General features: G+C 39.1%; 1 long non-coding RNA gene across 1 annotated transcript; it reads right to left on the reverse strand.

Annotated features, from left to right (window-relative positions):
• Positions 1 to 2,231: 2,231 nt before the first annotated feature.
• On the reverse strand, positions 2,232 to 3,465 carry LOC147838605 (uncharacterized). The gene is made up of 2 exons (XR_015522270.1): positions 3,409 to 3,465; positions 2,232 to 3,330 (listed from the first exon to the last, which is right to left on the reverse strand). It is a non-coding gene; the product is annotated as an uncharacterized LOC147838605 (long non-coding RNA).
• Positions 3,466 to 16,867: the final 13,402 nt, after the last annotated feature.

A 16,867-nucleotide genomic window follows, 5' to 3' on the forward strand; every position in this document is an offset into this window, starting at 1 on the left:
TTTAAATCCAGCAAGTGTTACAACAAACCCTCTGTCTGTTACAACTAGCCCTGCAGATGGAGTAAATAATCACATTTTTACTCTAAACACCTTTGATCGATATGATAACATCAACTTTAAACATATTTGATCAGCAATCTGTCTTTCAATGACTTTCAAATTCAAACGTATTCATGAGATGTGAAGTTGATCTGAATTGTTGTAGAATTGACACAAAACGGATTATAATTTAATAACTTTTTATTTATTATATCTTTTAAGGATTTGTAGTCAGACAGCTCCAACTCATATAACAATAATAACAATATTAACTCATAATAACAATAACACAACTCATATATTAAAAATACTTGATTTCTTTCACCTGAAGAGGAAACAGACGAATCACAATATTTATAATACATCACAATAAAACATATGTTGAATAAGTTGTCAGTTCATTCCTCTGTGGCAACCCCTGATTAATAAAGGGACTAAGCCGAAAAGAAAATGAACGAATGAATGAATGAATGAATGAATGAATCTGATGGTAAACATGAATTAATTGTATTTTTTTTTATCAGACTTGACAAAAACAGTCTGCAGAAACACTTTCATTGACATTCAACAGAACACAAATGAGATAAAACATGGGAAGCATAACACACACACAAACACACACACACACACACACACACACACACACACACACACACACACACAAACACATTCATACACACTCACCGGCCACTTTATTAGGTACACCCGTCCAACTGTTTGTTAAAGCAAATTTCTAATCAGCCAATCGCATGGCAGCAAATCAATGCATTTAGGCATAAAGACATGGTCAAGACAATCTTCTGCAATTCAACAGAGCAATGTGAATGAACGTGGCGTGGTTGTTAGTGCCAGATGGGCTGGTCTGAGTATTTCAGAACTGCTGATCTACTGGGATTTCCAAGCAAAACCGTCTTTAGGGTTTACAGAGAATGGTCCAAAAACAAGAAAATATCCAGTAAGTGGCAGTTCCGTGGGCGCAAATGCCTTGTTGATGCCAGAGGTCAGAGGAGAATGGCCAGACTGGTTCCAGCTGATAGAAAGGCAACAGTAACTCAAATAAGCACTCGTTACAGGCGAGATCTGCAGAAGAGCATCTCTGAACGCACAGCATGTCCAACCTTGAGGCGGATGGGCTACAGCAGCAGAAGACCACATCAGGTGCCACTCCTGTCAGCTAAGAACAGGAAACTGAGGCTACAATTCACACAGGCTCACCAAAATTGGACAATAGAAGATTGGAGAATGTAGTTTGCAGTATGCAGTGACCATTTTTTGGAGGATGATTACACTGAGAAGATCTTTGAGTCAGAAAAATTAGTCAGTCGTTGCACCAACACACTGACACCTGAAGCTGCTACGTCTGTTTTCAATTTCTCAGGCTATAACGCGAGCTCAATGGACCTCGCAACTTTCTCTGCAAAGTGACACTTCAGTCCGTCGAAGGGAAAGAGCTCTAAAATGTGCCAGCCAGGTAATGAAGAGACCAGTGTGTCCTTAAAAAATATAAATATATAATATTTAATATATAATAATTATGATGTAATATAAAATATAAATGTTTAAACATGGCATATAGATTATTAGTAGAATGTTCTCACATATAACATTGTTTCATGGTTTGGTAGCACAACACTTAGAAGAAGAAATTATAACTAATTATCAATCAGGCAAATTTGATAACAAACAACATTGGCTGCAGAATTGATTTGACTCCTCCATGAAAAAAGGTAATTGCGATTAACACATCTCCTTCAACCATCATTTGAAATGTTACCATCGAGAAATCCCTGAGAAATGCTTATAAAAAGTCATTTACACCAGTTGTCGTATGAAATCAAATTACTGTTTAATGTGAATGGTACGGTTGTTAACAATACAGTAATATGCATGGGGCTAATATGTTTTTAAGTTTTTAATACATGCGGTTATCTTGAGTGTTGCCATTACATGATTGCTTTATGGTTGTATGTCACCAGTGTTAAAGACAAATTTTAATTCAGTGCCAAGCAGAACAGACAAGGTTTAAACAAACATTGTCACCTCTTTGTCAATCTTGATATCTGAAAACTTGCTCCACTTTCTTTTTTTTCTATTGTTTTCTAAGTTGACTACTGCTGCCATTTTGGGATTGTACCTGTGTGAATCATAGGAGTAGAGAATCTTAGAAACATTCATGTTCATGAAACTTGAAATCAAATCAAATCACTTTTATTGTCACACGATGCTGTGATGAGTGAAAAGCTTAGGTGCTGGCTCCAGACAGTACAAAATACAGATGACAGTGCAAATACAATGACGGTGCAAAATACAGACAGTGCAAATACAACGACAGTGCAAAATACAACGGCAATGTGAAACTGTGCTCTACACAGTGCAGGTGTAGAACGGAGGATGTGGGGGCTCATTCCAAACCTCCTGAGACACCTGGGGAAGAAGAGGCGTTGTTGTGCCTTCCTCAGCACTGCGTCCGTGTGGGCAGTCCATGTCAAATCCTCAGCGATGTGTACTCCAAGAAACTTGAAAGTGCTGACTCTCTCCACTGGCGTCTCGTTGATGGTGATTAGGTTGTGTTCTCTCTTCTCTCTCCTGAAATGCACCACCAGCTCCTTGGTTTTGCTATTCCATGTTAAAATTATTTGACGTTCTCTGTACTCTCTTGCCATAGGATGCTACCCACTCAAGGACAGTCAGGGTCAACCAGAAGACAGGCGTTTTCAAATTTACTTTGCATCTAAAAATGGTCTACCTGGTGTATGATCTCAATCCTAATGAGTAAGAAACCCTGGGCTCATGTTTCAACTCTGTATATGCACAAAAACTTGGCGTACGCCAGATTTCATGCTCACGTTTGGATTTAATAACGATGAAATTATGAGAATGGTCCATGCCAACTTCATGTCGGGTGTACGTGCATTTCTTGTGCGTGTTGTTTTATTTCCATTGGCGACTCCTAGAGGCAATTGTGTTAAACTGCACACTACAAACTATCTTTGAGCCGTGCAATGGCAGCTGTATGGGAAAGGATCATCCGCAAGTCTAGCAGGTATATAAGGTTTCCATACCATGCAGTTGACCAGCCAAACATTAAAGCCCATTTTGCAGCGATCGCCGGTTTTCCCAGCGGAGCAATCGACTGCACGAACATTGCTATAAAGGTGCCATCTGAAGACGAATTTGGATACTGTTGGACTTCAAAGGGTCCAGTGCATGTTCAAAAATGGGTTCGGAGTCAATCTGTCAAAAATTATAAGTTTTATTTGCTCAAGCAGGAAAGAAACCAAAAGCAATACACTGCGCAGGAGAGGTTCAACTCTGAACTGTCCTTCAGAGACTTATTTGCTCAAGCAGGAAAGAAACCAAAAGCAATACACTGCGCAGGAGAGGTTCAACTCTGAACTGTCCTTCAGAGACACATCCTTTTATACCACAGTTGTCTTCCGTGCATCTTCTCTTAAGAGTTAACCTTTTAAGGCAAATGTCTCCTCTTAACACACACACAGCTCATACATCCTGTCCATTCTCAGAACTCTTTGCCCTTTCTTTGCACCCTTGTGACACTTCTGTATTTTGTGCATGCAATTTGCAGCACTTAGCCGTTTGCAACACTTCTGACAGTTTCACAATAATTAACACTTTATAGGTTAATTGTTTAAGCCTTCTTATGCATGGAAAACATGTCAAAATTATAAAAACACCACAAATCCCTCTCTTGGCCTCTGAAAGAGGCCACACCCTATTGTATTCAATAAATCTTTAAACTACCACAATTAGGTCTATGTGTTAAATAAAATAAAATAAAAATTCTTTTCAGCATAATACGTCCAGATGAGCCTGAGTCGAAAACCTCTGAGGAAAGACACCCATGCGACCCCCTAGTTGATGTATGGGCAGCCACCACATGTTCATCTGAGGCATCATATCAGACTGCTATGGTAGATCAACATTTTACCCTAGTCTACATTGTACACTCTTAAATTTCAGAAATAAAAATCCCTATAAATGCCCTTTAAACCAGTGTGCTCAGACAGGACTGGGCCGAAAACCCCTGTGGGGAAAGACACCCAGTCGGTCCCCTAATTGACATGTGGGCGACCACAACAAGTCAGCTGAGTCAATCACACAAAACAAAAAACAAAACAAAACAAGCTAAACTTTTCGATAGATTCCTTTTAGACTCAAAATATCTACTTAACATTTCTTATAACACAAAATATATGATGAATCAGCATCTGCGGAAAAAACACAGTTAGTAGAGAGACATTTACACACGGCTTTCCTCCTCTTCCTCCTTTTCAGCAGATATTAATATTGGCATTGTGTAAGGGGGTGGTGGCCCATCTTCCTTTTCAATTGCTGTTACTATCACCCTATTACACAATGACCTGATGCATGGGACACAACAACATCCACATGTCACCATTATAGCTACAAAGGTAGCAATTGAGATGAAAACTGAAGTTATCATAGTTTTATATTTTCCAAACACACGGGTCATCCATTCATCAAAGGGGTTATCTATACCAAAGTGTTCTGCCATCGCTTTTGAGAGTATTTTCAATCCCTCTAGGGCCGTGGTTATAGACCTGTTATTATTTTATTTTTTCTAAATTTTCTTCAATCTAATTTGTCTAATTCATTTATTCATTTTCTTTAAGGCTTAGTCCCTTTATTAATCTGGGGTCGCCCCAGTGGAACTTATCCAGCATATTTTTACACAGCGGATGCCCTTCCAGCTGCAACCTATCACTGGGAAACATCCATACACACTCAATCACACACATACACTACACCCAATTTAGCATATCCAATTCACCTATACCACATGTTTTTGGACTTGTGGGGGAAACAGGAGTGTCTGGAGGAACTCTGTCCAATTTATTGACACCCTGTCCAATTCATATCCCTTTTTTCTCATTCTTTCTTTACAATTTTTGGCATCAAGATGCTTTTGATGTTGTTTTCCTTAAAATTGTCACTCACACACTTTCTGTCAGATTGTCATGTGTTAGTAAGTCAGTCTTTTTTCTTTCTATTTTAAAATTTAACATATTATTTGGTTCCCCTTTTTGTGTTGGCCTGTATCTAATATACAGTTGGCCTCATGCATTGGTGTTGCAGCATGTTCATCTCCTGCACCAATACATGCTTACACACTCCAATTAGTAAATTGTCCCCAATTAGTCATCTGTTAATTAATCTCCCCCTTTCGGCCTGGAGGTAGGTCCAGGCCGCTTTTACACCCCTATGTTGACTGTCAAGTTAGTCCGGACAGCCTCACACCTTCAGCAACCTGTTTAGAAAAAATTGTGAATAAAGTTGTTAATCTGTCATAATATAATCTCTACATAAATGATTTAGTGCACATCAAAGCTGCACCAGGTACCCGAAACTGCAGTCCTTTAAACAATTTAAAAGTCATTAATTCCATTTTTTTTTTCCATAATAAACTAAAATCCCTTAATATGATTTTTATTTTATTTCCTTTTGGTCTGTGCACAGATTTTTTGCCAGTTTTGTTTTCAAATTTCTGTTAATTCTCTTGACATTTCCCTGTAATTATTATTTTTTACACCCTTTCTAAAATCATAGCTGCGTCCCAAATGGCACACTATACACTATGCACTCATGCACTATGTACTTATGCACTTACACACTCAACAGGATAGTATATGTATGTAGTGTCGTCCCAAATGGCACACTAATGTATTTTTACTAAGCGGAAATTCAAACCGTTTCCCTGAAGACGTTTGACTGTTGCCAAATCAGTGAAATAAACGACTGAATTATCAAGTAATACCTGCCGTGAGTATTGCTGCATTCACCATCGGGAGGCGCTATAATCACTCTCGTAGGAGAATTTTGCTTTCACCATCCAAAATAAATAAAGTTATTCAACATGTGCGCCCGATTGCTCCGCCCCTTCCGCTACGTAAGCAAACCTGCGGTCGTTGAGTGCGTGAAGTGTCCATCATTACACACTTCATTTTAGCGGCTGAATGAGTGCATCATCCGGGTAATTAAAGTGCACTTATTATTTTGAGAGTTTTCAATGTGAACACACTACTTACACTATTTATACTACAAAATGGCGTAAAATAGTGCATAAGTATGCGATTTGGGACGCAGCTCATGTTTCAGGCCCAGTGCCCACTCCACTGATTTAAAATATTTGTTATTCCAGTGTTTATCATTATCTAATCTAATTTTCCCACAACATATATTTGTTTCTAGATTGTTATTCATTAAACACTTAATCACTCCACTTATCCCAGACACCACTCGTCCCAATATTGTGGCGTGTCATCTACTCAACTATAATTTTATTTACTTTCTTTAAATCTGGTTCCCTATAAGTGTCATAACACCTGCTTACTTCCAATCAATCAGGTGTCCACTATTTTTCAGCTAGTAAAATATCACCATCATATATAGTGACACCCCCTCTGTCAAGTGGCAATCACTCAGCGGGCCTCGCAGGGCGTGATTTAACAACCCTGCAGACAATATTAATTCTTGTGGTACTCTGGTGTACCTGTATTGCTGCCCCCTAAAGGTAAATGAAAACACATCCTTCAAATTTGGTGCCAGTGTTAAATAGAAAAATTCATTGACTAAGTCTAGACATTAAAATCACTTATTCTCTTGGTGTAAAGCTGGTAATGCAGTATATTAATTTGGAACTGGCATTGTGGCGGTTTTCACTACCGCATTAACTTAAATCATGAGCCATTCTGTATTTTCCTGTATTTTGTTTTTTTACAGGTAAAATTGGAGTGTTTAGGTGTCAGGTCGATGGCTCTAACACAACTATAGTCAACAATTCTTTAATTGTATCTGCAATACCTGCTTCAGCTTGTGGTTTGTGAGGATACTGTGGCTGCCAAATCGGCCTTTCATTATTTAACTCCTTTATTAAATTTTAATGTATGTCTGAAAGTGAGGAGCAAAAACCCACATCTGCTGGTCCTGTAGACCATAATTGGCTTGGTAAACTGTATAGCATTGGTGCCGTCACCTCATTATCCGTTCTTTCTCTTACATTCTTTCTTACGTTTCTTACGTTCTTTCTCTTGTGACCCATATATGTTTAGTTAATCTGCCAACCACACTCTTATAAATTTTTTCTTTCAGTTTAGTTTTGGTCACAGAATAAAGTCATGTGCGGTGGGTTGGTGGGAGGCATGTATGGTGCAATAAGAGTTACCCAAGGTCTCCATTGAGCATAAAGTGAGAGAAGGCCGTCTCCCAGCATGGTTTCTGGCTACAGTTTGCCCCAGTAAATGTCAGCTCCTACAGGCTCTCGCATCGATGACAGCAACCATTGTCCTCGCAGGTGAGGTGTACCCAGTGAACAGTTCTTAGTAGTCCCTGTAGGAAATCTCACCATAACACCATCAGCATACCATAGAATGATTCATCAAGCTTTATCAGCAAGTCTCTGCCCCATAAGTTCGTGTGGGCTCTGTCTGACAACAGAAAGTGATGTTTCAGTTGTTGTCCATCAACAGACACTGGTATTAGCTCAGTTAAAGACAGTCTTTCACATTCCTCAGTGAAACCCATTACTTCCACAGTTTTTTTTTTTTTTTTTTTTTTTGTGAAATCAAGTCCTGATTGACAGGGTTAATCAATGTTTAATAAGTCGCACCCGTGTTGACCAAAAAAGTCCAGACAGTCTTTGTTGACCCTTCATAGATAACAGTTGCTCCACCTTAGCCTCGCTTAGGTCTTCCTGTGGGCCTCCTCAGAAATAGTCCCATCTTCCCCAGAGTGGATATTGTGTTCCACCCTGCCCTGGGTTCTGTCCTCCAGGGTTTGGAGCTTGCCCTGCAAGTGGTGCCACAAAGCCTTTGCCTCCTTGCACGCCCCCTCTCTTGGCATACAGATTTTGTCCGTTGTGATATCTTGTCGAAATGCGTCCTAGCTGATTGCACGTGTAGCATTGACTAGCCTGGCAGTTGCGATGTAGCTGACATAGGCGGCCACACCTGAAACAACCCTCTCCAAATCCACACCCTCTGTAAGCCCCCGGGACCCCCTTGACCCTAATGCCTCCCCTATTCTGTCTTCTAAATTGAGGTTGGTGTTTAGGTTTTTGGTTTGATGGCTGTTTGTACACAGGTGCCATGTAAGATTGTTCAGGGTCAGGTAACTGCACCAATTGTTTGCCTTTATCTTTCTCATTTGATCATTGACTTCTTGTCTGGCTTTGTTCACTTGTAATTTCACTAACTGGTTTTTCAGTTCCTCAGTCTCAGACTGACTCTCATCAGCTTTATCTTTAGCTCTATTGATGTGATGGAGCAAGTGTCTCTCCCAGGTGGCCGAAGCACTTCCTGGTATGTCAGTTTTTTTTTTTTTTTTTTTTTTTTTAGTTATTTAACACAGCTTGAATTATCCTCAACCACTCCTTCATAAATTGGTTAGCATGAATATGTGTCCCAGTCTGGGCTTCTCACTCCAGTTTACATCTCAATACATATGCTGCTGATGTTTCATCTGCCTTAGGGGTGGACTTAATGTTATGAATAGCACCAGGTGGTGCAGAAAATTTTCTCCTTATTACTGTGCCCCACGCAGTTGCTACTTTGCCAAAAGGAGTGTCTGATTGACATTCATTTGTATTAGCTACCTATTAAAATTGTCTCAATTCTCCATTAGTAATCTTAGAATAACAACAAACTTTTATTATTATTATAATCTTCTTTAATTATTATTATTATTATTTTTTTTATTTTTTTATTTTTTTGCACCTAAACACAATTTCATCCTCTAATATCAAGTCTTAGTTCCTCAAATGGTTACTTCGTTAAAGAGTTATTGCTTTTTCTAGTTTTTATCTCATCTGTTTAATATCTCTCTCTTTTTTTATATATATATATATTTTAGACATATTTTAAACTATAATCTTTTGACATTTATTTCTATTAAACAATAATTAGGAGTCTTTTTTTCTTAGCTTTTAATTTTTCCTTATTTTTTTGTTATTATATTATTATCTTCCTTATTTATTTGGCCAGTATCACTTCAGTTAACCATTTTCAACCAGTCAAATTTTCTTTTCTAATTTTCCTCTCCATCGACCGAAGACTCCTCAATTTTATCCCTTTGCTGTTTAACAGCTGATTTTATCCCTTTGCTGTTTAACAGCTGATTTGCAATCTTTTATTTCAGTTCTTCATCTTTCTTCCAATGTATCTCTTCTAATGTTTCTTTAGTATCTGGTCTTTATGTTGTATTTTAATTTCTCTTTATTATTTATTATTATACTTATTTATTTTATTTATTTATTCATATAGCTTCAAGGTCTGTTTAAACTATTATAACTATATTAAGCATATCTCCCATTATTTTTTATTTCACTTGTCTTTTTATCCTGCAATATAATAGATCCGTTTAATTAGTAACTTATACTAAATCTCTAATTATTATGTGAACATTTATCAGTATTTGATCAAATATATATGATTATTTTTTTATATTTTCTTTTACTATATTCAGCCTAACTGTTTTTTCCTCATGAAAAGGCATGGCTCCAGTTATCTTCCTTTTTTCATGTCTGTCTAAGCCTGTCTGCCTTTACGTTGTCAGCCCCGTATCTTTCTGTAAATAAATCCCCAGTTTTGTGGACCAATTGCAAAGCTTGTAGACTACTTTGTGGTGAATTGAAATTTTCTTTTTGGTCTTTTTCTATATGTGTATGTGTTAGTGTGTCACCTCCTTCTGCAGTGGTCTCCTTCCTGGTTGCCTCCCTCTCTTGGACCCGAGAGACTCAGCTAGTTGTCTTCTCAGTTCTCCTTTTCTTGGTGGTTCTTTTGTTAGTTCCTGTTCAAGACACAACTACACATATACTTTTAACCTTCACATTAACATTGTTTTCAGGGTGTGGTGTCACTCATCCTCACACTTCTTTACCATTTATCTCATTCATACCAACACATGACCTCGTCAGGTCAGTGCTTTTCCCTACACTGTCCTAATCCTGGTTCTCTAGAACCTTTTCTTCTAGTCCCTGTTCTACAGTATATTTCATATTTTCTATAGTATGTCATATATATACAGTATATCTCATATTTTCTTTATGTTCCTCAAATTGTAATATTAACTTTTTCTCTCATTTATTTTTCCTTTAACACTCCCTCTCATATTCTTCTTCCACGATGTAAGTGCTGTTATTAAGCATTTTTGCATAATCGCATATTTATTATACATATTTGTTTCATATTTCATCCTTTAGTAATTTAAGGTCATAATATTTTGTATTAATTTAGCTGAGGTGTATTTATAAATGTAAACGTGTTGAAAGGTTCAAATGTGTTATTATTTCATATGTTGTACTTTAAGACGTTTATTATGGAAACGTGTCACTTTGAGGAAATGACGTGTAATGTGAGTGACTTGTTTATGGATCCCCGGATAGACTGACGATGATCAGACGCATGTCAGTGCTGTGTAAAGTTACATGTGTTTAAGAAGCATAAAGTTGCTGCTGTCATAATTCAAAGGACAGTGAAGAAGACTTTATTAATCCAAGGACCCTCTTTTCATGACAAGCGACCAACGAGGTATTTGTTTTGCTTAATAATGTATTAGATAATCGTAGTTTGTATAATTGCTTATACGTTTGTACTGTGTTCATTTACTAATACAGTTCTCACGGCGTCACGGCAACAGCCGCAAAGAACATTATGGACGACCTTAAATAAACGCCCGTTCTGGAGAAACAACCTGTGTCTGTGTTGTTGTGAAGAGCGTTACAGTGAGAACTCGACGCAGATCGACGCGGGTATGAAAGCAACGTCCTCGCGGGTAACGTCGAGACAACGTCCAGCTGAAGATAAGGAGGGCTCAAGTTACAGTGCCGAAGTAACACGCAGTTACACACAGTGATGATTAGACTGAGTTGAAAGTGCAACGTTTCAGACTGAAATCAGAAAGTACTCTGCCACAGTTAAGGTGGTCAGAGAAGTGATTGAACTTGAAAGTGCAGTAAGGACTCAAATCTAATTGTGTTGCTCAGCCTTCAGTTTTGGGACAAATTTAATGTGCTGATATTTATCTGGTATTATTTAAGAGTGCATTTAAGTTATTGATAAGTTCATTAGTTACTGAAATTGAAATCGACTGATTTATTTGTTCAATATTACTGATGTAAAAGTGGTTTGTGAAAGGATTAGTCAGTAAATTTAACTTGAGTTTATTTTTGGAATATTTTAGGTTTATACTGCATCTATATAGTCAACTAATTGCTGATTATTTCTTTAACAAGGGAATTTGTTACATGATAATACTTTAATTCAATATTGACATACATACTTTATATTTTATTTCTTATGTAGTTTAACAGGCGTTAAGGATTTTATACAGTAAACATTTACATTTTACATTGAGCTACATTTACACAGTCTAAGTTCACTAATTTTGTTTACATACACCATACATATACAGTAATATTAATATTTATATCAAAATGTCTGATACACAAACAGAGACTTGCCGTAAAGGGGAAATATCACCTGCACAACCTGAAGCTACAGAGCTGCGAAGAAGTGAAAGAGCTAGAACTCTTACAGAAAAGGGAAAAGAGCTTCAAGAAGCTAAGTTAAAGGGTTTAAAGCGACAGTATAGAATAGTTTATGAGAAGTGGAGATATTATGCAAGATTAAGTAAGGAAATATTCTCGGATGAAGCTTCTCAAGAAGAATTGAATGAGCTTATTCACAATATTGAAAGCAGCTGTTCTAATGTGAAAGCCATATATGAAGAACTACGTCAAGTTCAAATTCCTGAACAAGACCTACGACGCAGGATTGATGTGTGCATATCGCTTTCAGGATTCATTGTTAAAAGAGCACAAATGCATCTTGAAGGGCATGCATCAGATGAAATTGAAGAACCCTGGCCTGATGTTGGATCAGTCTTAGACTCAACAAGCTCTTTATCAAGACCACTGTCTCATCAAACTAAATGCAGTTCAACCCATTCTAGCATCCACTCAGGCAAAAGAAATGAAGCTGTAGCTGAAGCAGCTGCATGTCAGGAAGTCTTGGCGGTGTTGGAAGAGCAAGACAGGGAAGTATCTGAACTTCAAAGGTTAGAGGCAGAAAGTAAACTACGTATGGCACAATTTGAATCTGAGGATCTGGCCAGGAAACAAGCAATGCAAGATAAACGCAGAAATCTTGAGCGCCTGGAGGAAATAAAGAAGTTGAATGCTGCAAGAGCACGAGTTAGGGTCTATGATCAAGCGGAAGGAGACATTGAAGCAGCTGAATTGAAGCAAGATGCTCTATCAGTCATTGATAACAAAGTTCCTGATTTCATAAGCTCTTCCTTTGTTCATAAGTCTCTGCCAGCGCCAACGCAGGTGCTACATGCATCAAGTCCTTCATTTATTCCAAAGTCTCAGCCAGTTGTACACCAAGATCAAAATCATCTCCCACAACGCACACCTCAAGGTTCACTATATTCACCATTAATGGCCCAAGCACAAAATGGTTCTGACCTGGTCAGCACATTAGCAGAAGTTATGAGTGCCAATCGTCTTCCTATTTCAGAGCCTGCATTGTTTACTGGAGATCCATTAAAATTCAAGGATTGGCGTCTTTCTTTTGAGACATTGATTGACAGGAAAAACATCCCAAAAAATGAGAAGCTGTATTATTTAAGAAAATACTTAGGTGGCGCTGCAAAGAAAACTGTAGAAGGTTTTTTCTTACTTGGCACTGAAGAAGCATATGATTCTGCTTGGCAGCTGTTAGAAAAACGCTTTGGTGACCCATTTATAATTGGGAAGTCATTCAGAGATAAGCTGCATGGATGGCCAAAGATAAGCTCTAAAGATGGTTGTGAACTAAGAGAATTCACTGACTTCCTCAAGAGTTGTGAAGCTGCGATGCCTCATCTGAAGACTTTGGAGGTTCTAAATGACTGTAACGAAAATCAAAGGATTCTACTAAAATTGCCAGATTGGTTAGTGTCTAGATGGAACCGTAAGGTGATGGAATTCAGACAGGTATATGGAGATTACCCAAAATTCAAGGAGTTTGTAGACTTCTTGTCAAATGAGTCGGATCTCGCCTGCGATCCTATTTCTTCGGTACAGGCACTTAGGAGTGTGGAAGCTACAAAACCGAAATACTCACGAAACCAGCCTTCTCAAGCAAAAACATTTTACACAAACACAACTCAGAGTACTTTCCCAGCATGTGTATTTTGTAAAAGAACAGGACATGGCTTAGCAAAGTGCAGAAGGTTCATAGAGAAGGATGTTCAGGATCGTGTCAAGTTTGTTCGCACAGAAAAACTTTGTTTTGGTTGTTTGCAAACTGGTCATCATTCAAGAAGATGTGAAAATAAGAGCACATGTGAAAGGTGTCAGAAGAGACATCCTACATGTTTGCATGATGACAAGTTCAAAGAATATCAAAGGTCTGTTGTGAAGGAAAGTGGCGATTCAAAGGAAAAGGCTGATGGAACGGAGATAGTTGCCGTTGCAATTACCAATACAGTTAGGCAGGAAGGCCCAAACACACAAACATCCACGATCATACCAGTTTGGGTATCATCCACAAAACTGCCCGATCAAGAAATCCTTGTCTATGCACTTTTAGACACGCAGAGTGACACCACTTTCATCTTGGATGAAGTAGCTCAAAGGCTTAAAGTGAACATGGAGAACGCTAGTTTGCAGTTATCCACGATGTCCTCAAGGTCAACGACCATACGTTGTCATAAGGTTTCTGGTCTGCAGGTGAGAGGGCATAATTCTGAGAAAATTATACATCTGCCAGCAGTTTTCACACGTGAATTCATTCCAGTGAACAGGTCACATATACCTACGTCTGACACTGCTTTAAAATGGCCTCATCTGGAGCAGTTGGCAAATAAGATTCCACCAGCACTGGACTGTGAAGTTGGACTTTTGATTGGCTACAACTGTCAGCAAGCACTTCTGCCTAAGGAAATCTTATTTGGAGAAGAAAATCATCCATATCCACAACGAACCGATCTCGGCTGGAGCATAGTTGGATGCTCATATCCAGCAGATGACTATGGTGATGCGATTGGAGTCAGTCATAGAACTTTAGTTTGCCCAGTGATGCCTACAGTGAAGCCATCAGTTGAGCTAAAGCAAGAGGTGCATTTTGTATGTCGAAATGTAGTCAAGGAAGTACTTCCCACAGACATAATTAAGGCACTCGAGTTAGACTTCACAGATCATAGTGCTGATGACAATCCAGTTTCTCAAGAAGATATTCTCTTTTTGTCTAAAGTAAAAGAAGGTGTGAAACACAAAGAGGATGGACACCTTGAACTCCCACTTCCTTTCAAGACAGAAAATCCTAGTTTACCAGATAATAAACAATCTGCAATTCATAGACTTATCTCATTAAAACGTCGACTGAGGAGAGACAAACAGTATTATGAAGATTACGTACACTTCATGAGTGACATCATAAGCCGAGGAGATGCTGAAAGAGTTCCAAGTTCTGAGCTTGATAACAAATCAGCATGGTACATTCCGCACCATGGAGTCTACCACCCCCACAAACCAGGGAAGATTCGTGTGGTGTTTGATTGTTCAGCGCGCTTCCAAGAGGCCTCTCTAAACGATCACCTCTTGACTGGTCCAGACCTCACCAACACCTTAGTTACTTCCTGCTTTGCTACTGTTCGGACGTCTTTGCCCACTGCTCCGCTCTTCGCACTCTTGCTTTTATATCTTATACCCTAATTTTAACTTGAGCCTATCAGCACAGTGCTCAAACAACACGGCTTGAAGATCAGCATCGATTCTACAAACTTTCTGGAATATAGCTTTACTAACAAGAAAGGAATTACCGTCTAAACAATCCTCCCGCTACCAGCTATCAGCTGCTTACATTCCGGAGACGGGAAGACACGGCTGTGAAAATGCCTCTGGATCGGATTAATTCAGATTCCCACTGCTGTACAAACTGCCACAAACTTCTACAAAAGATTGCAGTTCTTGAAACGAAGTTGCTTGCGATCCGACCAGAACTTCAGCTTCATTGTGGATCCTCTCAGCACACAGCCGGTGAGTCCCATAAATCTGTTCCTGCTACTGTTTTGAGCACAGAAAAACAGAAAAGAACTGTTGAAAATGAGCATTGGCATAAACAAGGTGCGAGACCAAAGGGTACTCGAGGGGTCAGATCATACGCTGCCGCATTAGCGTCTTCTACCCCAAATACAGCTCGGACTCAAATACAGCTTCAGAACAGATATGAAGTTTTGAGTAATATGGGTGAAGAATCCCCAAATGTAGTCAGACAGAGATTGCATGATTCAGCAACTAATTCTGCTTGGAACAGAGGCTCAAGGCCGACTAGACAGCGGCATTCTGCTCCGATCGCACCTGAGATAAGAACACTAGTCGTAGGAGATTCAATAATCAAGAATTTCAGGAGCAGATCTACAATGACATACTGCTTTCCTCATGCAACAGTTTCTGATGTAAACAAAGAGCTTGAGGAAATTCTGAAAAAGCACAAGTCGGCAAAACGGATTATCATCCATGTGGGGAAGAATGATATTCGGAAAGAACAGTCAGAACTGCTCAAGAAAGATTTCTGTGAGCTCTTGGAAACAGCTGAAAGATTGAAGGTTCAGGCGTTCATAAGTGGACCACTCCCTGCAAGAGGGACAAATATGTTTTCACGGCTTCTTGGTCTAAATGTATGGCTACAGAAAACATGTAACAAGAAAGGACTGAATTTCATCGACAACTTCAATCTCTTCTGGAACCAAAGACAGCTGTTTACATCAGACGGCCTTCATCCAAACAAGCTTGGTGCAAAGGTGCTAAAGGACAATATTTTTTTCTCCCTCAATCATCCATCAGCTGTGTATGCCACTGAACTGAATTGCAAACACACACCTAGCAAATGTCCGGATGACCACAGGACCTCAAATCAGCTCCTGAGTGGACTTGTGGCTGACGAATCACCCAAGGACAGTGATAATGCCACACAGCCAAAACACCCAATGTTGATAGAGACACTATCAGTTGCCCTCTGCTCAACACAGGCAGACTGTGACGCATCAGAACAGCATCAAGTCTCGTCACTCAAAAATGATCCTCAGGAAAACATATTTCTGCAGACAGAATCTCCAGATGCACAGCCTCTGTCACCGGACACGTTCTCATTGTCACAATGTTCACCACTCTTGGGTTTTTCAAAAAAGATGGAGGAACTGGTGTGTGCTGGAACTAAACTTTCACACTCCATTGCCGCAAGCCCCCAGTTACCAACCAAAAAGCGGCCTGCTCCACAACCACCTATGAGCCCACCTGGAAGAGCCCTCCGATCACACCGCCAGGGCCCAAACAACAACGCCCCATCTTCAGCTGGTGAACACAAGAGCTCTCTGTGATGTGTGTCGGGGACCTGCTTAGATAACAGTGTCTTTATCAAATGTTTTCAGAACAAGCAGGAACCCAGTGTGTCTGTAGCTTTCTCTAAGCAGATATGTGTTGTGTTAAGTGACAGAAAACCAAAGACTTCATCAGGCCGTTTAGCAAATCATTTAAATCTGGTGTCTATTAAATGTAGATCTGAGACTACTATAGAAAAAACAGCTAAAACTGTTAAGTTAGCGCTTTTAAACATCAGATCACTCAATAATAAGTCACTTTTAGTCAATGATTTTATCAACACAAATTGCCTTGATTTTATGCTTTTAACTGAAACTTGGCTAGATGACAGTTGTAGCGCAGCAGTTCTGAATGAAGCAGCTCCTTTAAACTTTGACTTTTTGAGTGTTTGCAGAGCTAATAGGAGAGGTGGAGGCATCGCTGCCC

This window comes from Danio rerio, chromosome 22 (assembly GCF_052040795.2).
Source record: "Danio rerio strain M-AB ecotype USA chromosome 22, GRCz13ab, whole genome shotgun sequence".
In the NCBI taxonomy this organism is placed as follows: Eukaryota; Metazoa; Chordata; class Actinopteri; order Cypriniformes; family Danionidae; genus Danio; species Danio rerio.